General features: G+C 35.6%; 1 long non-coding RNA gene across 2 annotated transcripts in view; it reads left to right on the forward strand.

Moving 5' to 3' along the window:
- Window positions 1–27216, forward strand: part of LOC116780849 — a 61710-nt gene that overhangs the window by 28223 nt on the left and 6271 nt on the right. The gene's annotated exons all lie outside the window — the stretch shown is intronic.

Genomic DNA, 27216 nt, shown 5'->3' on the forward strand with positions numbered 1-27216 from the left:
AATTTTGATGGTTACCCTATCCCTATCTATCTTTGTCAGACCATCTATCTAAACATCTGAAAACTTCATAGTCTGTCTGCTTTTACCTGTTGATTATTTCTCCCTGAGCAAAATAATATTATTTTAACCTATTGGACTCTAGTAAGATGAAGAAATACTTCCTTGGCTTTTTCAAAACTCTTAGTAATGTCTGAAGTGATGGTGGTACTACCAGCAAGGAACTTTGAACTCATAAATCTTTGAAATTATGTTCCATGCATTGATTGTGCATCTGTGAGGCCTAGCCTAGGAGATATTTTTTTTTAACTATAAAATGACTTAAAATCATAGCATCATTAAGATTGGAAAAGATCTCCAAGATTTTTGAGTTCAGCTTTTGACCAAATACCAGCATATTCACTAAACCATATTGTGAATTGCCACGTCAACTTATTTTTTGAACACTTCCAGGGATGGTGACTCCACCACTTCCTTGAGGAGCCTGTTTCAATGCTTAGCCACTCTGTCAGTGAAGAAATTTTTCCTAACATCCAACCTGAACATCCTTTGGCACAAGTTGAGGTCATTTCCCCTTGTCTTATTCAGTCCAACCAAGTGCTTTTGTAAATTAGAAAAGATGATAGATATATTTATGAGGATTCAACCTGTGAACCCTTCAGATGTTTGCACCAAGCAATATCTTCCCTTTTTGGATACACTGAAAAGGACAGTTAACGTCTGCATTAAAGACACGCCTGTAGAAACTTCTTGTGAGATGAATGGGGAAAACTGAATCACAGTTAAAACTTTCTTTGATTGCTCTTTGATTGTTTTGAGACTTTGATAAAGGTCTTACTGACTGGTAGGTGTATTGTGTGTCAAAATAAACAGCAGATTGTTATTTTTTTATTCCCTTCATGCTAAAAAATTATTTTTCAGGAAAAGCTTAGTACAGTAGTCAGCAAGAATGCTACTTTCAGAGAAAATTACAGCTAAAGAGTAAAGCCTCCATCTTTCATACTAAGGGGATGAATGGTCACATCTGGTAAATGAGCTGTAAAATGGGTTGTACTAAACGCTTTTCCAGTGGCTCTCCTTAGTGACAACCATATTCTTACCTTTGTTGAGACACCATTCCAACTGTTTTATTTGAAGTAACTACAGTTTAAAAACTCTGAAACTGAAGAAGTTGTTTCATATCTTAACTGCTTGGGAGGGTTGTTTATTTTCTTTCTTGCTTCTTTTTTTTTTTTTGTTCTATTTTGCTTTGCGGTTTTCTGTAGAAAACCTTTTAGGTATTCAAAACAACCTTAAAAACCTGCTTAGAGACCTTAATATCTTGGTTGGAAAGATTAACAAACTGCAGGAACTCTTTGTACAGTGAACATTTGAAATATCTAACATATGATAACTGTAACAGACAGCTAACAGGATATGCATATACTGAAAAAAACTGCTTAGGGGCCTGGAGCAGAAAAAACCTTGAGTATATTCAGCTAGGCTTATTAGCGTGTGAATGAAGAAAACACATTTCAACATTCAGTTACTTAGAGTTATTGCCTTTAAGATGAATTGGAGAGTTTCTTTTTCTTTTATGATGTATAATAAGGTTTTTTTTCCTCCACAGCACAAAGGTTTTTGCTATTAAAAAAAGAAAATTGTTATTATTAGATCTTCGTTTCTTCCTCTTTGCCTGAAGATACTAGCAAGGTCTTTGAAAGACAGAAATATTAATGTCATATGAGGATACTGCCTGAGCCTCAGCCTCTAGAAAAAGGATGCAGATTCATATTTACCATGCATTTAAATTTACGGTTTATGCAACACACAGGTTTCTTTTGAAATAATTGTCATGCTCCCTGCCGACTTCTAAGATCTGTTGAATTCAGCAGAAAAGTATGTAGCCCATCTGAGTTCAGTATATATCAGTTTTCTCCAGTGTTACCTGTAGGAAACAGAGAATCTATCTGTAGTTTCTGTTTGAGAGGTAGTTGCATTGAAGACCATGGGGGGAACCACAGTTGTATTGAAGCATGCGTGAGAAGTAAAGTGGAAAAGGAGATTTTGGTGAAACAGCTTCATTTACCTGCATCACTGAACCTAGAACAACTGACACAATGCTTGCCACAGAAATTTATGATACTACTTTATACTGTACAAGTCATGATGACATTTTAACTGTTTGAAGTAGGTTTGAGGTGTATTAGCTTTGATGTGTTTTTGAAGTCAGTGGAAGCTTAATAGTTTCTATCTTAACTAAAGCATTTGCGAAGAGGGCTTCAAATTCATTACAATTGTGATATACTAGGGATGATGTTTTCCAATAGATATTGTCATATTGCAGAAGTATGTACATACAGACTGGGAAATGAGATGATGGAAAGCAATGCCATGGAAAGAAACCTGGGGGTCCTGGTTGATGGTAAGTTGAATATGAGTCAGCAGTGCCCTGGCAGCCAGGAGGGTCAACTGTGTCCTGGGGGGCATCAGGCAAAGCGTCACCAGCTGGTAGAGGGAAGGGATTGTCCCGCTCTGCTCTGCACTGGTGCAGCCTCACCTTGAATACTGTGTGCAGTTTTAGGCACTGCAATATAAGAAAGATGTTAAGATATTAGAGAGAGTCCAAAGGGCAATGAAGACTATGAAGGGCCCTTGACGGGAAGAGTGGCTGAGGTCCCTTGGTCTGTTTAGCCTGGAGGAGACTGACATGAGACCTCATCACAGTCTACAACTTCCTTGTGAGAAAAAGAGGAGGGGCAGGCACTGATCTCTTCTCTGTGGTGACCAGTGACAGGACCAAGGGAATGGCCTGAAGTTGTCTCAGAGGAGGTTTAGATCAGATATCAGAAAAACATTCATTACCCAGAGGGTGTTTGGGCACAGGAACAGACTCCCCAGGAAAGTGGTCACAGCACCAAGCCTGACGGAGTTCAAGAAGCATCTGGATGATACTCTCAGGCACACTGTGACTCTTAAAGAGTCCTTTGCAGGGCTAAGGGTTGGACTCCATGATCCTTGTGGCTCCCTTCCAACTCTGTATATTATGTTATAAAATTCTGTAATAAAATGATGCAACATTTGATAAATAGTTACAGGAGTAGAAGTGTATGCTTTACAATACTGGGTAAGAGGTGTACTTTATAAATGCAATCAGTAGCAAGGTAATCACAGGAAAAAACTTTTAGAAAATCTTAATGAATTAGTACAACTTCTTGAAGTTATAAATACTACATTTCTCAGTCTGATGGGATTCTTCTGTTGAGGTTATAAACTTGATTATATGACAAAATTCTTCAGACAATATAAGCTCTGAGGCATTAAGCATTTTAAGGCAACAATACCAAAGTAGTTCTGCGCAGAAAGAAAGTCTGAGACATAAAATAGGCCTGCTTTTTTTGACTGCCTTTCACTTGGTTGAATTCATCCCCATTTTTGCATAGTGATGGTGAAAACAGCATAATGAACTACCAGATCAAAAAAACTAATTTGGACAAAATATAAATGACAAAAAGAACCACCATCCCAAACATATTTGAAAGCCAACACAATCTGTCAGTCTTAAAAGCAGAACCCTGACATCCTTTAGAGAATGTCTTGATGTGCAGAGAGAGCGGCAGAAAGAGGGAGACTCACCAAAAATGGTGAGGGATCCATTTGTCCCTGTGTACTGATTTTCTTAAGAAGGCTACTGTCTCTTCTATTAGGAATACTTTGGTTTTCTGTTTAAATTCTGTGACTACCTACTTTACTTTTACTGACATATTCTAGCACTTAACAAAGTTAATACAGAAGAAGCTGTGGTAAAGGAAGACCTTCGCTGTGCTCTGATACAATGCTTTTTGAAGATGTAAGACAAATGGTGAAACTTCTGGAAAAGTTTTTGGACAACTTGTCTTGTTAGATATCAATTGCTTTGCTATAGGAGGTGTGAATATATGTAGAACAAATTTTAGTTAAACTAAAATAAAAGGCCAGAAGGAGCATGTGTGAAACGAAAAAGCTCAACAATTTATAATTCTACAAATGTTACATTTTTCGGAATTTTTCAAATTGAGAAGGTTTTAAGGTGGTAGAAGAATTCAGTATAGCCCCCAGCAAGTGTATTCTTTCAAAATATCAAGGGTATTTCCTTAAAATAATATTTTTAAGGCAGAGGATTTCTATTAGTTGTAAAATAGCCCAGTTTTGTTCTAGTCTGCTTTCATTTCTGAAGATAGTCTTGTTAATGCTAGATATATCTGTGTGGTTTTCCTAATGAAAATATTATGTCATAGCATTTTCCTAGTTGTGTTGAGAATTCCGAATACTCTGACTGTGTTGCACTTCAGATGCTCACAGGTAGTTAATAGTAATTATATGCATCTACAATGTCTTCAACAATATCTGCATTGGATATCAACCTTTCCACCATAAAAAAGCATTTCTGAAGTTGTGTTGGCAGGTTTTGTTGTTTAATTGTTTCTCCTTGCAGAAATAAGGACTAAAGTTTTGGAGCAGAGTGTCTTGGTTTCATTTGTCTTTGTTCTGAGTGGTATGTGTCTGTAGGTATCCTCACACATATACACTAGACAGTTTGAAGGCTGGAATCATATGATAAATTGCAGAATAATCCAAGGCAATTACTTCAACAGCTCCTGAGTAAGCAGCTATTCCTTCTCTGTCATTGTGCTTCAGTTAGAAATTCTTTGTTGGCACAAACAGCTGAAAGCAAAAATTACATTTCTTATGAGGGTGTTTGTATGGATACAAAGTAGTCACTGTCTTTTTCTTTACATTGAACTCTAAGCTTTATCACCTGTTTATTTTAGGTTTATTTTAATACTCTGAAATTGTTATTCTTATTGTGATGGACTGTTTTTGTTGTAGTACTGTGGCTGTCTGGCAGATTGTTTTCATTGTTCCAGCCTTCAAGAATATTAACAAGTAATAGCAAGATAAAAGGTTAGAGAAAACTCTTGCAAATTAAATATTATTATTTCCTCAGCATAAATTGCCAGGTGTGTAAAAATTACTTTTTTGAGACTAAATTAAAAAAAGAAATATTATTACCTTTTAGTGTAGATACTTAGGCAAAAGAAAACATTAATATTAAAGATATATAACATCATCTGATGCTCTCTGAAAAATACTGAGCTACATCCTCAGTGCTGTCATCAGGGGCAACTGCATCAGCTTTCATGGACCTTTGTCAGAAAGTGCTATGTAAGTTTTGCATAGTGGTACAGAAAGCAAGTTATACCATGTAGCTGCTTCCTCCAGTTTTGCCTGAGGGACTTCATTGCTTCTCATGAAGGTCTCACGTGGGTATATGGAATTGAGGGCTATTAGTAGGGTTTACGAGAAGAAGAATGTATTCCTATTTCTGATTTGAACATGTTCAGTAGAGAATGAGTATTTCAAACAAGTAGTTGTTCAGTGTCTGTTTCGAAAGAGCTTAAACTGATATTTAATGGAACTTGGGCATCTCATATTTAGGCTTCTTAGAAAAAAAAAAATCAGTATTAGCTTTTAGAATTGCCATACTTAAGAGATACTTAAGACATTGGTGCATTTAATATGATTATAGTGTTGTTTTTCCATCATAATGTTTTTTTTCTGAAAACTTCCAGACGTCTACTTAACACCTACCGGTTTATCACCTTTAACACACAGTGGCAAAGTCTATTTCCATGCTGCAAAAACTCAACAGATTTTTCATAAAATTTTAGTGTTGTTTTTGGCTTTAGGAATCAAAACTTTATACGGCTAGTTGGATTATGTTTTTTAAAGGCTGAGTTTCAAAACTATAGTGAACAACACAGCATGTTTAGTTCAATTCAAGAGCTAATAAAGTCAGAAAAATAGCTAAGTAGTGAAGTTCAGATACATTATTTGCTTTATATATTGTGTGGATGATTACATTGTCAAACCTTTCAGACCAGATTTTTTTGTTGTTGTGCTACACCAGTGAGCTGTTGTGAATGGACTGGATACTGGGGGCTCGCATCAATGATACACTTTTAAAGTGCTGTGTTTTATGCCATGGAACATATCGTCTTTCACCTCACGATAACAAATCTTTTGATTTTGGAGAGTGAAGCTGCTGAAGCTTTTGATAAGGATGTCCGTAATGCTAAGAAATGTTTCTGAGCTCACTCTGAGAAAGTCTTGTGAATCTGGTAGGTGGCACTTTGTCAGAGTTTTTGTTTTACTATTGAGTCCTTTTTTATGTTCTTATATAGTCACAAAGACATTTGAAGTAAATATACGTTTTCTAATTATTTGTTTGAAAATATGATTTTATTATGTAGCCCCTTTTCAAGCAGAGGCTTCTGTTTGTTCAACAGTGTCAAATCATAGGAGAAAGCTTCCTCTTGAATTGTGGGTTACCTAAGTAAAAACTGTAAAACTACATTAGTGAAGAGATGTAAACAGTAGCTCAATCAAGGTCTTAGCAATTCTGAAATAATTGGAAGGAAAACATGGATTAAAAAGATAGATGTATTGTCTGAGACAATAAACTGGCATGACTCTTGCTGGTTCTTATGGGGTGATCCATTCCACTACTCTCACCTCTAACACTATTTTGTTAATTAAATTTTGTTTATTATTAAATGCTGAAGAGGCTATTTAGTAAAGTGAAAGGAAAAAGAAAAGAAATGTGAATTCTGCAGTTTCCAGAGATATTCCTCTCTGAATCAGCTGTGATATTAGAAAAAAAAAACATAAATTGAGTTTCACTGTAAAAAATGTTCTGTTTTTCTTGTACCTCTTGTATGTTCTATTTTAGAATTCTTCTTTTTCTCATCCATCTGCTTGTATAAAAATACCCAATTTTGTTAAAGTTTGTTGTTTGTGTCCTTGTTTTTCAACCAAGCAAGTTTAATAAAAGAAAGATTAGTTGGTTTTATGGATTCTTGTCTAGTAGATTTTGCTTTCTTTTGATGTTTTTCTCATATGACTCGATGCTCAAGCTGTAACGTATGCCTGAGAATCTTCTCTGGGCTAATTTGAATGGAAAAACAGAAAACAACTTCCAGCTTGAGGGTTAAAATATTGTAAGCACAATAATTATTGTTTAATTGTATTCAACATGGTTTTGTATTTTTACAGCTTGTCCAAGATTCAGTTACAATAGACAAGGGTAGTAATACATCTGAAAAAGAATAGTTTTCTTTTTCAAAATGTTAAAATAAAAAAAGTCACAGTATAATTAATGTTAAACATTCTCTGTGTTAGTGTTACTTTTCTCCTAATCAAATGGCATAAACAAGTTTCTAGTTAACAGAGTTAGTTATTTTTATTACGAGTATATGCTATTTACTCCTCTGATCTAATCTGGTAAACTTCAGAGGATAACTAGACTGTTTCTGTATTTTTTCTTCTTTCAGATAGAAAGAAGAGTATTTCAGACATTTCATATGTATCTGACTGGACGTTGCTTCCTCCATAACAGGCAGTGTGGTCAGAAATGTGTAGAGCAACCTGTTTGCTCGGGTTTGGAAGCACAACACCACTCATGCAGACAGCATGCATCAAGGGTGTTTTTCCAGCTTCACGTTGGAAAGCATGCATCTTAATTAATAGTGAACTCAAGCAGGTTCCCAAACCTATGTTTCCCCTGCATGATAAGGTACTATTTATAAGTGCCAGAATCCACCTCTTCTAACAAAGCAGTACTTTTACAGCAGTGGTTGGCCTGCTTTCCCATGAACTTTGCAAGGCTGGAATATGCTCCTAATCTGATTTCAAATTCTCTGTAGCTATGTCAATACAACACTCTATAGAGTGCCTCATTGTTCCAGAGAATGAGAGACTGTGGACTTGAGTTTCAAATAAGAATCTGAGAGCAAGATAAACTGTTTCCACAGGTAAATTCAGTTGGTTTGAAAATGGCTCTTTCTTTCACACTTAAAGCAAATTTACAACACTATGAGAAACTAAAAGCTGTTGGAAACTGACAAACTGTTTTCCAGTATAATTCATAGAAATGTCAGGTCTATTATATCTTAGGTGTATAAAAAGGGGTAACCAATTTATCTTCTTTTTCTGTTGTTCCCACTCTACTTTCCACTAGAACAGTTCAGTAAGCATTCAAAAATGGGTAGGTTCTCCATGCTCAGCTCCATCCTGAGCAAATATAATTAGTATTTGGAGAGGCCCTAGGAATGGAACCATGACTTTGAGATAGCCCAGTCTGCTTAGGTATCATTCACTGATAAGATGAATTTCTGAACATTTTCTTTAAACTTTACAAAACATGTTCCTTTACACAAAAGATCAATGGATTTTATTTTGAGACCAGAGGGGTCTTTTCTTTTTCTTTTACAGTGTGGAGTAAGAACTGAAAATTATATGAAATCATATTTTACTCACAGTTAGCATTTAATTACCTATCTGTAGCTAATATGAATTAGAAATTATTTATACCTTGAAACAGAAAGAAGTCTTTCCAAAGCTTCTGGGAAATTAAAATACTGAAAACAACTAAGTATCTGTCAAATTTTTCTTTTTTTAATGTTCGTTTTTCATTTTAATTCTTACTATAGTTGTATACAAAATTATATATATATATATATATATAAATAAAAATACAAGAGTTAGTATTTTTCTTAGGAAAGCTCACTTCAGGGTTTCTTGCAGGAAAGGAGGTTCCTAGACCTAGATTATGTAGATGTATAAGTTTAAGTATCCTGTAAAACAACAATGGACAGAGGTAGATAGCATATTTAGAAGATAATGGTTTCCTGTGGAAGTTTTGAAGTGTTTTCCTTGGAACATCATTCCACATGAAAAAAACATTTATCGTTATTATAAATTATATCATTGTGTGTTTAACGCTCTTACATTTCAATAAGAAAATACTATAATTGAGACATGACCTTTCATCACATTTATCAAAACTGTAAATCACTGAATTGTCTTATCTTCAAGGTTAACAGCACTGCATATGGAAAGTAAAAAAACCCAAAACCTTCTCTTCAAGTTACAGCAATTATATCAGTTTATTCTATGCTCACAATGTGACCCAAAACTGCAAGTTAGGATTTTAAGAACCTAAGGGAACATATTGCTCAAACCTGTTGCATTCAATGAGATTTGGAATGCATGTCAAATTTCTCTCTCAGTGTATCATTTTTTATTTCTACATTTGATATATCTAAATTAAAATTCAGCCTGAGATACTTCTGTTATTACCTTGAAGGTAAATTTTCACATAGAAACAAACTGGCAAAAAAAAAAGCTGGCGTACGCCCTGTGAAGAGGGGATTTTCGGAAGTGTGCTGACCCCCATGTGTTGTTTTTTATCCTATTCGTTTAATGGACTAACAAAATTAACAAAAGAGTGGAGCAGGGATATAGTAATGCATTCCACTTTATACTAAAGCAATGGCCCTTACAGGTACACTACTCTCATTTACGAAGTAAGTTATGTGTGTGTACTTTCTGCTGACCATGCCATTTGACTTTACTGATAACCACCGGCAGTGTTCATTAATCTACCAGCCTGAAATCATCCTTTTTAAGTAGTAGGTCTCTCTAATATTGTTGCTTTTGCTAGTGCTGATTCTTGTGCTTTCAATCTTATGATGATGATGATGGATATTATATGTATGTGTGTATAGTGCTCTGTCTGATAGAGGGCTGCTACCTTGCCATGTGAATGACAGGCTCTTGTCCTTTTTTGATTGGAAATCTGTTGCAGGTATCAGTGTGACAGCTTTCAAAAGCATCAGTGAATGAACTAGAAATTCAGTGACCTCAGCTGGAAATAATATTATCTGGGAAAATTTCAAATAGTATGAAGATACCTGCTTAATCTTGCAGTGTATATGATTTAATAAGCAGTTATGCACATGGATAACTTTACAGATGTGCCCAGTTAATTTCAACAGAACAGTCTATCTCAATGAATAATTCTTGCATGGAAATATTTTCAAGATTAGGCTTTTGTTTTACATAAAATATAATATCTTGATTTGGAAGGGACCACAAGGATCTTCAAGTCCAGCTCCTGGCTCTGCACAGGACAACCCCAAAAATGACACCACATGATTGAGATCATTATCCAAATGCTTTTTGAACTCTGGCAGGCTTGGTGCCACGACCACTTTCCTGGGGTGCCTGCTCCAGTCCCCAACCTCCCTCTAGGTGAAGCATCTTTTCCTAACATCTAACCTAAACATCCCTTGGTAAAACTTCAGGCCATTCCCTTGAATCAGTATCCGCCCCTCCACTCCCCCACATGAGGCAGCTGCAGATTGATATAAGGTCTCTTCTTAGTCTCCTCTACTCCAGGCTGAACAGAACAAGTTACCTCAGATGCTCCTCTAGATCCTTCACCATCTTTTAGCTCTCCTTTTGATGGTTTTTAATAGCTTTATGTTCTTCTAATGTTGTGGTGCCCAAAACTGCACAAAGCACAGTGCAGAGAGGGACAATTCCCTCTCTTGACCAGCTGGCGATGCTTTCCCTGGTACCCCTCAGGACATGGCTGGCTCTCCTGGCTGCTAGGGCACTGCTAACTCATGTTCAGCTTGTCATTGATCAGAACTCCCAGGGCCTTTTCTGCAGCACTGCTTTCCAACCTCTCCTTCCTCGGTCTGTATGTACATCCAGGATTGCCCTGTCCCAGATGCAGAATCTGGCACTTGCCATCGTTAAACTTCATAAAGTCGTTAATTACCCAGCCCTCCGATTTGTCTAGGTCTCTCTGCATGGTGTCTCTGCCCTCCACGGAATCAATAGCTCCTCCCAATTTAGTATTGTTAGCAAACTTGCTTAGTATAACTTCTAGTCCTGCATCTAAGTTGTTTATGAAGATGTTGAAGAGAACTGGGCATAAAATGGAGCCTTACAGAACCGCACTAGTGACTGGTGGCCAGCCACATTTTTCCACTTGTCTGCTGGGCAGTTTCTCCAGAAGGACACTGTGAGAGACAGTATTGAAAGTTTTACTGAAATCCAAAAGGATTGCATCAATTAACTTCTCTTGATCAACTAGGTGGGTAATTTTATCGTAAAATGAAATTAAATTTATTGATCAGGAATTTTCTCCTCATGAACCTGTGCTGGCTGGGATCAATGACTGCACTGTCTTTTGTGTGTTTTTCAATAAATCCTAGGATAATCTTATCCATAATTTTACCAGGTAAAACTGGTAAGTAGAAGTAAAACTGACAGGCCTGTAGTTTCCAGCATCATCCCTCTTGCCATTCTTGAAAATTAGGACAATGTTCACCAGATTCCAGTCAACTGAGACCTCTCCAGATTCCTAAGACTGTTCAAAACTCATTGAGAGAGGTCTTGTGATGACATCAGACAGCTATTTGAGTATTCTTGGATAAATCCCATCAGGCCTCATAGACTCGCAGGGATCCAGCTGGACCAGGAAATTCTGCACAAATTCAGGGTTATCTGGGAGTTTACCATTCTCAGAGTCCTGGCCCTAAAGCTCAGGGTTCTGGAACTTTCTCTGCAGGCAAAGAAAAGATTAAACATCTGTGCCTTGTCTATGTCTCCGCTTATGAGGTGATCATCTTCATCATGTAAGAGGACAAGTTTTTTTCTGATCTGCCTTTCGCTATGAATGTATTTTAGAAGGTCATTTCTATTGTCCTCTACATTCCTGGCCAGCTTCAACTCTAATTGAGCTTTGGCCACACAAATTTTTTCCCTATAGTGTTGAGCAACATCTCTGCGTTCCTCCCTCCGATTCTGCTACAACTGGGTATACACCTTCCTTTTTTACCTTAGCTCCAGAAGGAGATCCCTTCTTAACCAAGATGTCCTTCTACCTTGCCTACTTGACTTCCAAAATATCTGGAATTGCCTGCTCCTGTGCTTTTAGGATATGACATTTAAAAAATGTCATATGTCTGATTTTAGAAGCATTTTTAAACCATAAGGTTCATTAACTGTTTAGAAAACAAAAAATTGGTTTTTGTGGTTTTGTGGCACTGCAGAAGAGAGTCTGTTGTTTAACCTTTTAATCAGCCTCTTCTGTGTGGAAAAAGATGTACATTTTCCATGAATGGTTGATCAAAATTGGTGCATTTAGATCTGTTCATTTAGGTCTGTTCGTTTAATTAATTTTTGCCTAAAATTTACATGCGGCAAATATGAAATTAACCTGTGCATGCTGAGAACTATGGTTAATGATACTCCTCAAAACTGAGAACGACTTTGTCTCTCTCATTTACTTCCCAGGAATGTGATGAGTTCTATAAAAATGAGCTAGAGAATAGCAGGAATGAGGCATCTCTCTTTATACAGTTGTTAAAGCTTTCTTTCTTGTATTGCAATCACTCAAGAAAAAAACAGTAAATGATTTTTCAGAAGTGGTGTTGATCTCTAGGTTTTTTCTTGGTAATTCTCTTCAACTTGAAGGATGACAGTTGACTGCACAGAGGATAGCAGAAATATATTTGAGAAGATTAAACATGAATGATATTGATCTTACAAATCAGATTAATAGTATGAAGACATTCATAAACTTATGTTTATATTATTCCATTGTGTACTTTACATTATATATATAGATATTTATATATAAAAAATTTCTTTTTCTCTTTACTGAAATTAATCTTGGTTGTCAGTTGTTCCAATATCTCAGACAAATTCTAAATCTGACCATATCAGGACAAAACCAGGTGTGCAACCTCATGAGGATATTCAAGCTCGCTAAAGCTGCCTTAACAATAGAAGTATGGTTGTAACATTAATGAATGTGAGTGAGATAAGATGCAGATGAAATAAGGGAGAAATAAGAATTGACAGAAGTACATAATACTGTCAGTGGCAATACTTTTGTTATTAATTATTATTTATATATTAATTATGGATTATTTAATTAATAATTTATTATTATTATCATGATAGATTGTGTATCCCTCTTACACTAATATGTAATAATTTTAAAGAGATTAATTATTTCAATAAGATTTCACATATTTTGGGTAGCTATATGTGGTTGTTAAACACCAACAAGAAATTAAACTCCAAATAAGCCACTCCCCTCCCCTCTACCCCCCTCTGTCAAGAGAGGGGCAAAGGCAGAGACCATGGGTTTAAGATAACAATTTATTGAAAGCAAATAGCAATGGAATAAGAAGTGCACAGTATCAGCAGCAATATTAATAATAAAAGTATACAAAAGAGAAGGTGTTTTACATACAAAGAGGTGTTCACCACCTTGACTTAGTTCCACATGACCAGTGGGACAAAGACAAGATGGCAGCTGTTCCTGCACAGAGCTCCACTGGATTCCCCAGGCAAAGACAAGATGGCAGGTGAAACGGTTAATAGTGGGTCTATTAGCTCCCAGGATGAAGATATTGACTGGGCAAACTTTCAGGGGCATCCTTGATGATAAGGAAGTCAGTACGCAGCCCTAATGGAGAAAACAAAGGCGGACTGTAAAGTTGGTAGGCCTAGGATGTGGGAACTGCAATAAGGCCTTGAGCTTTGCCAAATGTATCGCCCATAGAACCTAGCCAGTGAAATGCTGTAGCTTGCCTACCTAAAATAGGGATACTGCTTGCTGCTAGCAAGGGGTATAAAAAAGCAGATGAGAAAATAAAGACAATTCAGACATCTTTTCTGCACATTACTGACTCCTTGTATCTTTATCGACCGTCATGACTCTACACTGACAGGCAGGTGCTCCCCACAGCCAGCTCTCATGTCCCTGAACCTGAGCCAGCAGAAAACCAATGATGAACAAAACCCCAAAAGCTAGATTGTCTGTATCGTGCCGTAACGCCACTTTTGACTGCTCTGCTCCGCTGGGGCTCATTTCCGCACAGATGTCTCTCACACAGACGCTGCTGCCTTCCTTTCAGAACTACGTCCTGGAGCCATGTTCACTGTTTTTCAGGACCACATCTCAGAGCCACACGTCGGAAGAATGGGAAGGGATTGGGCATCATTGTCAGTGGATGGCATCTGCAGGGCTGATGTCAGCAAGTCCCTAATGAAGAGAGGGAGAAAAAGTGGTGCATTTCCAGGAGGTACATTCCTTTTTTCTTCCCCACAAAACCACATGCCCCCAGTATAAAATAGCAAACTGGCCACACCCACTTGGGTATAAGCTTCACCCTCCTCTCTGCAACCAGGGTACTAAATAAATATAAACTAAGAACTGTTGAAGTTGTAGCAATGTGGATCTTTCAGTGTGTTAGATGCTTTTCAATGTTTAGCTGTTTACATACCACCAGCAATGCATACAGTTTACCATTGAAACTTCAGATTTAATTTTATCAGAAATATAATAATTTAAAAAGAATATAATATTTCTGTTAGCATTATTGTTAATTTATCATTCTTTCTCACTCTTTCCTTTTATTACTTTCTGTAAACTTTGCAAAAGACAAAATCATTGTTTTGCATTTGTCTCTGTAATAGTATAGGAGTATTCATTAGCTGTTTCAGTAGAATGCTTGACAAATTTTAACACACTCAGTCATTCTGTCCAAGCGGAATCTTATTTGCTGTATACATGTAAAGTCTTAACTCAGAAATAACAGCTCAGAAGTTATATTATACTATGTTTTAATGTGAGATAAATGTAATACATTTAAAAAATACTTGAAAATAGAAAAATGTATGAGGGGGAATATAGTAGGAAAAAAAAATCCGCCCTCACTAATCAGCAACAAAACTACAAAAAAAAAAAAAGAGAATTTTGCAATATTTTGTTTTAGTGTAGGTTTAAATTACACTAGTAATTTATTTACTCTAGTAATCTATTTAGTTTTTATGTGATCTGGTTTAGTTAATTTTTGTGTTCTTTTGGGATTAGGCTTCTGTAACATTTATTCAGGTCAAATACCAGTTGTACCTCTGAACCTGCTGAGGCCCAGATGTAGGGCACAGTGTGTAATAAAGACTTTAGATTAGAGACACAAGTAAAAGCATTCATGCAAGGAACAAGTTGCTGTGAGGTTCATTCCTTTAAATAAATGATTGTGGTTTTATCCCTAGTTTCATGTTCACTCCCTTGAGATACAGATGATTTTCAAAAGTAAGATGTGTGAGGACGCCATATCCTGTACAGAAGAAGAAAGTTTGAGTATGAAATGTTGGCTACATAAGTGCAAGCATTGGGGTCTAAATCCTACTCAAATCTCATTAGTTAGTCTTTTCAAAGCAAAGTCCTTCTGTTCTTGAGTCATCCTAACAGGATTTATAAATAGCTTAGACTAGCTGTTTGTTTCTGTGGAATGGAGATGCACTGAACTTGTCAAAAAGTTCTTACTAGAGCATGAATTGTTTGCTTTACTGAGGAAAGATACTCCAAAATATGCATTTTTATTTGTGTTTTGTATGGTTATGATAAATATTATTTCCACTTTTTATTCTTAAAGCAGTCCCCTCACCCCTTAAACTCCTTTCCCAACCATCAGCAAAGCTTCCTTTTTTGGTCCTTTATTGATCTGTTGTGGCTTATTCATAATTTGTGCTTCTTCTGTTTGCCTTGTTTTCTCTGCTGCTTGTGCTAATGACCATTTGCACATTTGCTCATGACCCTGATTTCTCTTTTAGTAGCTAGTAACAATCTGTAGCATTACCCATGATATTCCTGTAAATACTGATGAATAAAGATTTTATGTTCTATAGGCAGTGAGAAAGAAATTGTATATATTTATATATTTGATTAACACACTATTAGGTGGTGTGACATCTGTTGCAATCAATAAAAAATATGAGAACAATTCATGATACATTATTTGTAAATTGATGATAAATAATAACTTGCCGCATGCTACTACTTGTCTGTACTAGCAGGTTCTGCTAGTAAGGGTGACACTTTCACTCTTATGGCTGTTGTCTCTGGTCAAAAATGGTATTTTATCTGGTGTCTGTCCTCCAGCAGGTCAGTTCCACTAAGTCACATGCTTAAAATCAGACACAGAGTACATAATTGGATGTGCAAATGGATCCTTCCCTGAAGTTCCCATTTATTTGAATGAGGGCTTGATCTGAGGCGTAACGCTCACTAGGTAATGACTTGCACAAAGAGAATTGAGTGTATATCTTCAGTATATTAAACATGTATTATTAAAATATACTCTTGCTGAAATTTAACAGACTCCAAAATATCAGTTGGCAGCAGAACATTGTATAAAGTCGTTTGCTCTTTTATGTATATAAAAATGGCCTAAATATTTCCAGTCTTAAGTTACAGCCTTTCCAGAACTCATATTGTAGAATGTATAAATCTATACCTTTATAATGATTTAAAAATGTCAGCTGTTATGAACTTTACATGTCAAGAATATGCAGTATGGGCAGACTGCTCAGTTTTCATGTAAAACTTTGCAACAGTAGTTGACTTCTTAAATGAGGTTTCCTGTGTTCACTTTGTGAGACAACTCTTGTCTTTATCTTGATGAGTATAATAGCTGTAAGTTTTCCTCTTGAAGTAACTTATTTTTAATGCAGGGACTACAGCAGATGCGATTCTTTTGTTTGCACAATTCTTTTGGAAAATAGAGTAAGGCTTTACATTCTTGCAAACTGTAATCATGTTTATTTAATTGTCTGCTTTCTTAAGTGATTTTTGAGTATTCCCCAAGCAGTAAGCACTGTAAGTTTATGAAGTCTTTGCTTCATATTTTTTTTATCTTTTCTGCATTACAAAATTGACATGTAGCATTCTGCAGTACATGATACTGATTAACTTCAAAAGAAATCATCATAATACAGGGAGTTTATTGCATCTGAAACTGGGAAAAAAACTTAGGAGAACAAAGCCAAGTTGATATCTCTGGCTTGAAGTAAGCAGTCAACTCACTGACACTGTCAGACCACTTCCATTACATGGAATTAATTTTTTAATTTTGAAGATAAACAGTTGAGGAGTTTTTGATAAAACATGAGAAAAAATCTTATATAGTGGTCATTGGTGATACTTTGTCTTGCATTGCATAGTTATTATTTTTGTTATAAATGCAATTTCCATCTCTGGGTACAGGTGGCTTCTACATACAGGATAGATACTATGACATATTATGCAGCAACAAATTGTTCATTTTAGTTAAATATGCACTTAGGGCAAGAATATCCAGAATACTAAAAATATATTCAGACTTAGAAATTTCTTTCATGGTCATCAGTTGCATTGTTTAGGTCAACCAAAATTTCAGAACTTTCTTGACTCTTGCCTGTGAAAGCAAGTCATTATGTAATCTAATGTAACTTGGGTGTCAAAAAATGAGATAGTAAGAAACACTGAAAATGGCATTCTTCTAAGGGTTATGGTGTTATTTTGGTGGTGTTGACTGCTTGTGGAAGGAGGTAGAGAGAGTTTGTTTGGCTAACATTAACATCTAGATGTCTGTCAGGAGATTGCAGAAAAATTTTCATCTGTGGTCTTAGGCTAGAATTAATTTTGCTTAGCCTGGACACCAAAATGAGCATGAAAGATTCCCTGAGAATATTCCACAGCTGATTCACAGGGCTAGGTGCCTTAAGACTGATTTACCTTGTTTGCACTCCAGCTCACCAGGGGAGGTATATTTCTTTTTCCTCAGATTATATGAGGAGTTCAGGATGACTCATTCATTAACTTCATTACATCCATTCAAGTTATGACTAAGCAATGACTCCATTATGTGGCCTTTTCTGGCTGCAATAAGGATTGAAGCCATCTTATGTCTCAGTCATTTTTATACACAATGAATCAGTGGAGCAGAAGAGATGAACATTTTTTTTTACATCTGGGAAGATCAGGACATGATGGATAAAATTCAAGTTGCAACATGGGTTTCTGAGAGCGTTTTAAAGTTGCTTTCCTATTTTAAAAAGTAACTGGTGGGTTTTTTCCTGGTGATTGATTTTCATTGATGTTGCATCATAATTATTTCAGTGGCTTCAATCTGCTCCTTAGTCAAATAACGTTAAAAAAGATAAATAAATCTGAGGGTTTTTTTTCAGAAGTAACACACAAACTACACTTGTATTGTTGGCGTTACAGTCATTGAAGCTACAAATCCAGAATAAACATAAGTAAATCTGCGCAATCATTGAAGCCAATATTGTTGTCTCATGTACTAAGTAAGATCTACATGTCTAAAGAAATGTCATGTGGGCAAATCTGTTCTCAAACAGTTTTTTAGAAAGACTTTTTAGATCTCAAGATGCCAAGAAACAGACTTCATAGTTTTTGATCTCCTACTGTTACCAAATCTGTGCACTGTACCCTCTTTTTGGGAATCCTCAGTGCGCGAAATTATGAGTAATCTAGTTAAAATTAGTAGAAGAAGACTGAGAGACATCTCTCTTTTATTTTGTGGAAACTGAGAGTATCCAGTGCTTGAAAACTTTGAAGCAGATTGAAAAATAGTTAAGTGATTGCCTGGGAAATGCTGGTAGCATGTAGAATTTTCAGATTTCATATTTTATTTTAAAACCTTATCCATAGCTCTTCCTTTTTTATTCATCTTTGGAGGTGGCATGGTATCCATTTGAGTAGTGCTATGAAATGATAATTTCAAACAGAAGAGAGCTATATCATAAAGGTCTCTGTGTTACCATGAAGGGAGTCTGTCAGTTTATGTATATGTATACTATCTTGTGATTTTTTGGATCTTTCCCTGCATGCATCTGTTAGGGTACCTCAACATGAATGAATACAGACAGTTGTGTACCCAAATTCAGTCAGTCAGAGAGAAACTTCACTCCATAAGCATTGTAGCTGTTAGTATAGCTCCATCCTTAACTGCTGCATTTCTCTAGTGGACTCATTAGGTTGGGCTTAAGGCAGAGTTCATGTGTTTACTCAGCTTTTGGGAGAGCAGTGAAGCTCTTCCAGATGTCAGAAGAAACCTCTGGAGAGGTTTATTATCTCTCGGACTGGCATCTGGCCTAGAGTTGCTTAGTGGTTCAGAGTTTGGCAAACTGTTGCTAGGGGTGGATCCAGATGAGTAATTCAACTTCACCAAGGAGAGTCCTGCTGAAGTTGATTTCCTGGATGTCCCCACTTATTGGGCTTTAGTTTTCATCACAGAACCATTTGAGAGTGCTTGAACAGTGCTTGCTTTTTGCATGAATCTAAAGCAAAAGAGGCATTTCTGGAATGAGCTTCGTGACTTTCAACTTCTTCATGGAATTCTTTTCTTCCGGCCAATCTGGAGCTAGTCTGAAGTACCCTTCTCACTTTTCTTCATCTCCCACCCCCATATTTATGTAGCATTGATTTTAAATCCTCAGCACCAATTGTTTCTCCGATACCCCTCCCTCTGTTGCACTACACTACTTCGTAACGTAGGCACGATCAGAAGAGTAATCTTCTGAATTGCTATATGGCTTTGTTGCCACAAGCATTGTGGGGCTATTGAAGAGGCTTGCTTCACGTGGGGAAGAAGAGAGCTTGGGGGAAGGCAGTGTTGGTTATTTGGTGGCAGGTTCCAGTTTTGCACTTAGACTTTTTGGTAAGATCTGCTCTTGTTATGATAGGGATGAACATTTGCACAAGTGCCTTAACTTCAGGACAAAACCAGCAAAGTCTGTCCTGTTTCTTATTAGTAGTTCAACTGTTACTTTTTTTAGGATTGGCATAATTCACGAAATACAGAGGATACCTGACAGTTAAGAGAGTAAGCAGAAACGACCACTAGTGGTTTGCATACTGTTTGCATATGAACAGTCTTGCTGATGTAAGTTTTCTAGCTTAATTTGGTTCTAATTGGGTTTTAGGGGAATTATCAATGTATGACAAGACTGTATGGGCTTCTTCTGTTTTTTCTCACAGTAGAAAGACATTTACAATTCCAATGACAATGTAATTTTTAGTTTTTATTACCTAGAAAATGTGAATCTCTATAAGGAGAGTAATGAGAGACTTTAGTTTCTCGTTGAAGCCAACGTTTGCAAAAGACTTGCCTAACAGAAACAAAGATTTTACTGGAAACTGAGATTGCTGAAAGAGATGATTGTTTATCTGCGGTTTCAGAAATAAATCAAGTTGGATAAATCAAGTTAGTCACAGAATGTATCTTGTTATTTTATTTTTTAACTGTGAGATCAAGCAAGACCTTAAGTAAACTTATTTATTGTGCTGAAATATTGCCACTTTTTTTTTAATCATGGTTTCAATATAATAACAGTGGATGAAGCTGCAGTATAGTGAACTGTTTATTCATTAACGTGTTTTTAATACTTTATTATTCAGAAGTCATGTCTTATAATCTGGGAAGTCTCTTGAATATTTATGAAATGTGCCAAAGTGGATGTTTAAAATACATAATTAAAATTAAAACTCAATTTGATCTATTTATTATTTTCATATTGACTTTCTGTTGCCTTTTTCATTACAGTAGTATAATACTAAGATTACAATTTATTCTAAAAAACATCCTGCATACTCACAGAAAGTATAAATATGTATCAGTCTACACAAGTATATGTAAAACAAAATGTAAATTGACTGTAATGTTACATATTCTATCTTCAGAAGAAAAACTGTCCTTATGTCCTGTAGACCGAAGTGGAGAAGAATATGAACAGTTTTGTAGGGGTTTTTTAAATAAATTTTGAATAATTATAATTAAAATTATGAATTAATTTTACCTGGGTATTTCTGACTTTTAGTCATACTCCAGGACCATTACAGTGCATTTGAACACACTCGTTTCCTTTAACTAAGAAGTAAAACCAAACCAAAATAAAACCCCCTTCACTTCATAGCTTTGTTATTTCGTTCATTCAGAAACTCTCTAAAAATAGCATCTTTTCAGTATCAGGAAATAAAGAGATTTCTAATATTCCTAACGTTTTCTCATCTTTCTTTTTTTAGAAACAAAATTAAGATCAATGTAGTACACAATTTAATTTAGTACTTAACTTCAGAGGGCTATATGGCCATCTATTTTTTCTCCCAAAATCCTGGTGTTATTTGAAACGTAAATTTCTGTGATGCCAATCATGTTTTTGGTTTGCTTTACAAAACAGAAATAAGGAACAGTAGTCTGCAATTTATTTTTGTTTCATTGTTCAGAGTTTTTAGTCATCAAAGAGCAAGTTTGGAAGTTAATAGGACTAGGGGGATTGGCCTTAAATTGAAAGAGGGCAGGTTTAGATTAGATATTATGAGAAAGTTCTTTACTGTGAGGGTGGTGAGTCACTGGAACAGGTTACTCAGAGAAACTGTGTATGCCACATCCCTGGAAATGTTCAAGGCCATGCTGGATGGGGTTTTAGGAAACGTGGTCTAGTTTTCCTTGTCCATGGCGGGGGATTTGGAACTCGATGATCTTTGAGGTCCCTTCCAACCTAAATCATTCTGTGATTCTATGCTGACATTTTGTAAACTCACATTAAAACATATAAGTACATATATAAGTACATATGTGAGTACATATTGTAGTTGTACAGTCTTAACAACTCATATTTAGCCATTGTGAGGGTTGAATATGATCTCCATAGATAAAAGATGAGCAAACTTTGCACAATATGTTTGAAAACTTCTAAAGTGTGAGGCAGTATCTCAGCTGGCATGAATTGGCACGTCTCAGCTTACATATCGGCAAGGAACAGGATCATTAGTGCACTTCTGTCAAATGGATGATTTATTTAAATGCATGGAGTCACAGGAAAAGAATAGGAAGCAAGTACCACATAGAAAATCTGAGGTCCTTCACATTAGATTAGCCTTATATGGGAACTCTGGCAGTGTGACAAAGCCATCCTGGCTCAGACCCTCACACAGGACTCACAAAGTCATAGTGGCTAGAGCTCTTCTGCTGGCAGAGATGATGAATCACTTGTTATCAGCTCTAAGGTTGCAAAACAGAAGTCAGTAGCAATGAATAGGAGGTATCAAAGCACAAGAACCATTTAAGTGAAAGAAATAGAGGCACAATCCAGCAATGTCAATAACCTGTGTGGTGATGGTACACAACGTGCATTTTTTTAAAGAAACGCATTAGTGATTAAGATGTATATCAGTTACATATGTGTTATCAGTAGTAGCAACTATGAAATATTGTGGAAATGGCTTTCACCAACTTTGGTTGTCACTTAGTAAATGATTCTGCTTTTTTTCTTTGATAAGTATGTATTTCCCCTGTAGACTTTCTACACTCCATTTATACTTCTCTGTGGCTGAGCCTTCTCATTAGAGTATCATCTTTCAGAAGTGCAATATTAGCTGAGACCCCTCATTCCTTTGGAGGAAGAATATTGGGGTAGTGGCAAAGGCTATCACAGACAGAAACAAACAAACAAACACAGTTTTTCAGTTGCCTTGGGATTTTCCATAAAAGTGTCCCCAAGAGTCTGTTTCGCACTTAAGTAAATCATAAAGTTCTTTAGATAATCTGGTGTTGTAACAGGTGTTGAAGGGTGATCTTTGTGTATTGCTGTGTGCTCTCCAGCACTCTGTAGCAGCCTGAGAAGTGTGATGAAGCGAGCTGCTGTTTTTTCACTACCTTCATGACAGGAAGATGATGTATCATTTCCCTCTGGCTTGAGCTGGTACTCTTCCCTTTTACTACCATAAATAAAGAACTGAATAATTTTCAAACAAGCTGAATTCAACACTTGTTGAAATTAATGGGACCATTTCTGTTGACATCTTCAATGGGCTTTGGATTGTGTAAGTGGTCTCTTGCCTGAGACCAAGTGTTATCTTAGTCTTCTGCCCTTCAGTTTTGCTCACCGGTTCCCCTTTCCTCTTTAATACAAAAGTATATCAAGCAGACCAGAAATATAGTAAAAAAATGAATGCAAAAATCATCAAAAGATTGACAGTTTATTGAAAATGCTGTTTGATGGGTTGAGAATATATATTTTGCATACCAGGTTAAATGCTCAGGAGGACAGTTGTTAGTCATTTGGGATGGATTTACTCACCGTATTAGTTCTAAACTGCCCAGGTACTGATGACATGTGTTTATTTTTGCTACCTTGAACTCCAATCCTTCTCTACTATGAACTTCTCATTCATATTTTAATTCAGTTTCATACCATAAGTAGCTGTACTGCAAGTTCAGCCTGGCTGCCTTATATGCTGAATGCATTCCTGTTTAGTAGTGGAACAGATGAACCTACTATGTTTTGTTAGAGACACTGATGAAGTACATGTTTATTTCATATATACGTGTGTCAGCTATGGGCTGGATAAAAAAAGGATTTGAAGATCATCTTCCCAGTTCAGAATTTATTTAATCCTGAATAAGAAGTGGAATGTTAAATGCAGATTAGGATGTGACTCTGTGGATGTTTACCTATGCATGTTGCTGAATGCCTTCACATGTTGACTCGACTTTAAATGCTGTCTTGTAAAACATATTGTAGATCATTCTGCAAGAATAAATTATAGTTGGAACTTTTACACATATTAAATTATATTGTTTGCAAAGGTTGACTATCAGTCTGGGAGCATATTCATCTCCTGAAAGGGGGTAACTAGAATACAACTAATGTAGCTAGAATTGCAAGGAAAAAAAATAAGAACAAGCAAATGAAATGGGTAAAAAAGATAAATAAGACTATTCTTAAGAATATGGGTTTATAAAATATAGTAGTAGGCTTTATTATGTTTGTGAAATTAACACTCAGACAGATCATTTACATAATAAATGGCACGGACAGTTTACAGTTACCAACCACACAAAACCTCTTTCTTGTCAAAGCACACATCAAATGAAGAATGAGCACATATTGAAATTGCAACTTATGGACTACCGATACCACTTTCGTAGCATGGGAGAGTCAGAAGTTCATTTTGGCTATGCTGTTTAATATATGTTGCTTGGTTTTGTTTTGGCTGTTTTTGTTGTTTCTGTCATGAGTATAAATAAATGTGGAAGATGTGATTTATTTTTTTTTTTGGAGACTAGTTGCTGTAGCTGAGGTTAGAAAGCAGAAGAAGGGGAACAGATTGAGGCAATAAGAAAAAATTGATCTAATTTGAAAATGTCTTCATCTCCAGACAAGAGAAACCTTGTTTCCTTCAGAGGAGGATAGATGTACTCCTACTATTGATTGTGTTCACAAAAATAATGAGTGTTTCTACCTCCACTACTTTGAGCATTATGGGAAATGATTGAAATAAATCGGTAATACTGTTTCTGTTTCAAGAAGCTGAAAATAACACTATGTCACTGACAGAAGTCTCTTATTTCAAAAGTGTACTGTGTTTTCATTAAAAAATAATGTTAAACTGACTTGAGCAAGATATTTTAAGTCCAGATGGTTGAAAATCAATGTAATGCAGAGTAATTACAACCTAACTTTAAATTTTGTAATTCTTTGGGTTCAAGTCTTAGTAATAGTATATTGTGATCGCAGAAGATGAACAGGGCAAACAAAAACGTGTAGTTTCTCTGAAGTGTTAAAAATTAAAAGTGTGAATCTCACTATTGCAACTCAAATATAATGGTTTGAACTTAAGACACCTCTACAGGTGTCTTAATAGCAGGCTGTGTATTAAAAAAAAATAAATTAGTTGACAATGTTTTTTTTAGTTAATATCTCTTCTACTGTCTTTATAACTAAAAAATTTAGGCTTACTTTGCTTTCATACTGACAGAATCTTCAGCCTTGATTTCTACCTCTACTTTTAATTCTAATTCAATAATTATTTGCCAATTAATTGTAATCAAATCTGTACCAAAGAAGCATGATAATCATTGGCATATGATTATTAGTAGTGCTAGTGACTGTGACAACTTTATCATCTTCATGTTTGCTGTGAATTAGTGATTTCACTACCTTCAACTTGGTTGTATTTCTCAAGTGGTGCAGTGGTGTAGAATTCTTCTGACACAAACTTCCAAACTTCATTAATATTCCATTCTAGACTATTTATTACCAATGTTTCGGCATCAGTCCTGTTAACTGTTTATTTTTTCTATCCTTGTCTTCTGACTTTGATTTTGTGACTGTTAATTGTGCTCAGATCAATGATCAAAGGCCTGAACATCAATAGAGTATTATGAAACACTGTATAACTGGGTTAAAATAAAATTTTTAAAAGCAGTCTGTATTTTTTTGTTCCTCCAGCCTTCTTGCTCAAAATTGTAGATACTGCAACAAAAAACCAGAAAAAAAGAAAAGGCTGCAATGTGTTCAAATGTGCCACATTCACACATGATGAACACCTATTATGTGTTTCTTTTACAATATCATAAACCATTGGTCTTGTACATGTGCACATATACATTGTACAGCATCTATAGTGAAGTTGTCCACACTTGTTAATTGAATTGATATGACATACATTGTTGGACGCATCTTTCAGCCTTCGAAATTTTAATCAATGTATATCTCTACTTTTATAGTTATCTTGATACTGGAAAGAAATAGTTTGTTAGCATTACTAGATATCAGGAATTCGTAACTGATTCAGTTGTCACTGACCATCAGTGTTAGACAATGAGATGTGAATTTTTTGCTAAAATTTTTGAAGAAGATTTGACACTGGCTTAAAAACATAGTATGATTTGCCAGCAAGTTGTGATAAGATATTTAACAGAAAGAGCTGTTTCAAAACTGAAATCATTGTGTACTGCACTATTACCTTAAAGACTGTGCTTGTCATACTGGCTAGCTTGAGAGAGATTTGTAGTGAATACCAGAAAATACTGTTACCTTCTGTTTCTTTATTAGTGTAGCCAGCATGATATAGGTGACTGACAGGGATTCCTGCAAGTTTGGAATGAAGGTGAAAGGCAAAATACCATTTGGTTACAGGACCCTCACAATTTTTTTTCCCAAGTATTCTGTCTCCTTGGGTATAAAAACACTGTACTGGTCCTATCTTTTCCACAAAGTTCTATAAATTCATGATTACTGGTCTTCTAGTTTCAGTCTAACACTGCTAACTGCAAAATGCTGCAGTTTTATAGAACTGGGTTCCAAGCTTTCAAGAATTAAAAATGAAAGGCAACAAGTTGGAAATGCATTACACCTCCATTTGTACTCCACTGAAGAAAAAACTGAGAAAATTTAATGCAAGTTCCAAATAGAAAATATATAAATAAGTAAAGAAATGCAAAAACACCATCAGAGCTGTTAAAACTGTTCTGTGGAATGCACAAGTCAGGCAATGCATCTTACATAATTTAAAATACTGGACCCCTGAGCAAGACATTGTGAAAATTCACATTTTGTGTGCTAAAGAAATGTAAGGTAAATAGGAAAACATACTACTGAGAAAGATATATGAAACAAGACAGCTGGTGATCCTTCCTTACTGTAATGGATTTTAAGGACAACCAATAGTATAGGCCACTCTTACTAAAAAAACCAATATACAAACAACACATATGTAAGAAAATAGATACTTTTGTGTATGTATGTGTGTGTGTCTTTCTAGATATGTCTGTAAGCAATTTCATCTTTACCTATGTACTGTCTTCTGAGGTTATAAAACCCAGTGCAGAACTTTTACATGGAATACATTGTTCTAGTGTTGTTGTCTGTGCCCAAAGCTTTTAATATGTTTCTTTTAAAACTTGCAATTCCTTTTTTCTGCTACACTGAAAAACTGAAGAGACCTTTGGCTCTTCCAGACAGTCATATTCAAAATTGTAGCTGTTATTTTTTTTAATTTTCTTTTTAGGTTTCCTTTTTTATAAGGTCAGCTTAATCATTATTTTACATTTTCTGAATATGTCTCCACTTTACAATACTTATCACCCAGTAGCACAATCGTGAGTTTTCTGCTTCTAAATCAAGAAAGTGGAAAATAAGCTGACCTATATCCTGGGAAATACTAGCTAATAAATAAATAAAAGAAAAGAGGTATGACATCAACTGAAAATATAGCAGAGACAAAAAGTCAAGATTGAATGAAAATTGTTAATAGTGCATAAAAAAAATAAAAAGGAAAAATTATGGATACTTGACAAATGAAAAAAACCACCAGATTTTTGTTGTTTAGTGAAGAAGAAGAAAATGAGGTGTTCATCAAACTAAAATTGTCTGCTCATTTTTTCATCCTTTTTTTAATCATCTTTTCTCAGTTTAATGAAGGAAAACACCTTAAATTTAACACAGTTGGAACTCATCCCTTGTGCTTCACTCTAATTACTTTCTGTGTAGAAGCCAGTCAGGAGACTTAAATGGTCTCATAGAGATACTAGTGAAGGTATCCAGATGGTGACATCTGTTCCAAACTGCTACTAAAATTTTGGCACTGCAGCTGTTTTTAAACAATTTATATGTTTTATCTGGCATGCAAGTTATATGCAGTTTTATATTTGTATAATAAGAACATTTTTGTTATGTAATCTAAGATAGGGGGTT

This window comes from Chiroxiphia lanceolata, chromosome 1 (assembly GCF_009829145.1).
Source record: "Chiroxiphia lanceolata isolate bChiLan1 chromosome 1, bChiLan1.pri, whole genome shotgun sequence".
Lineage (NCBI taxonomy): Eukaryota > Metazoa > Chordata > Aves > Passeriformes > Pipridae > Chiroxiphia > Chiroxiphia lanceolata.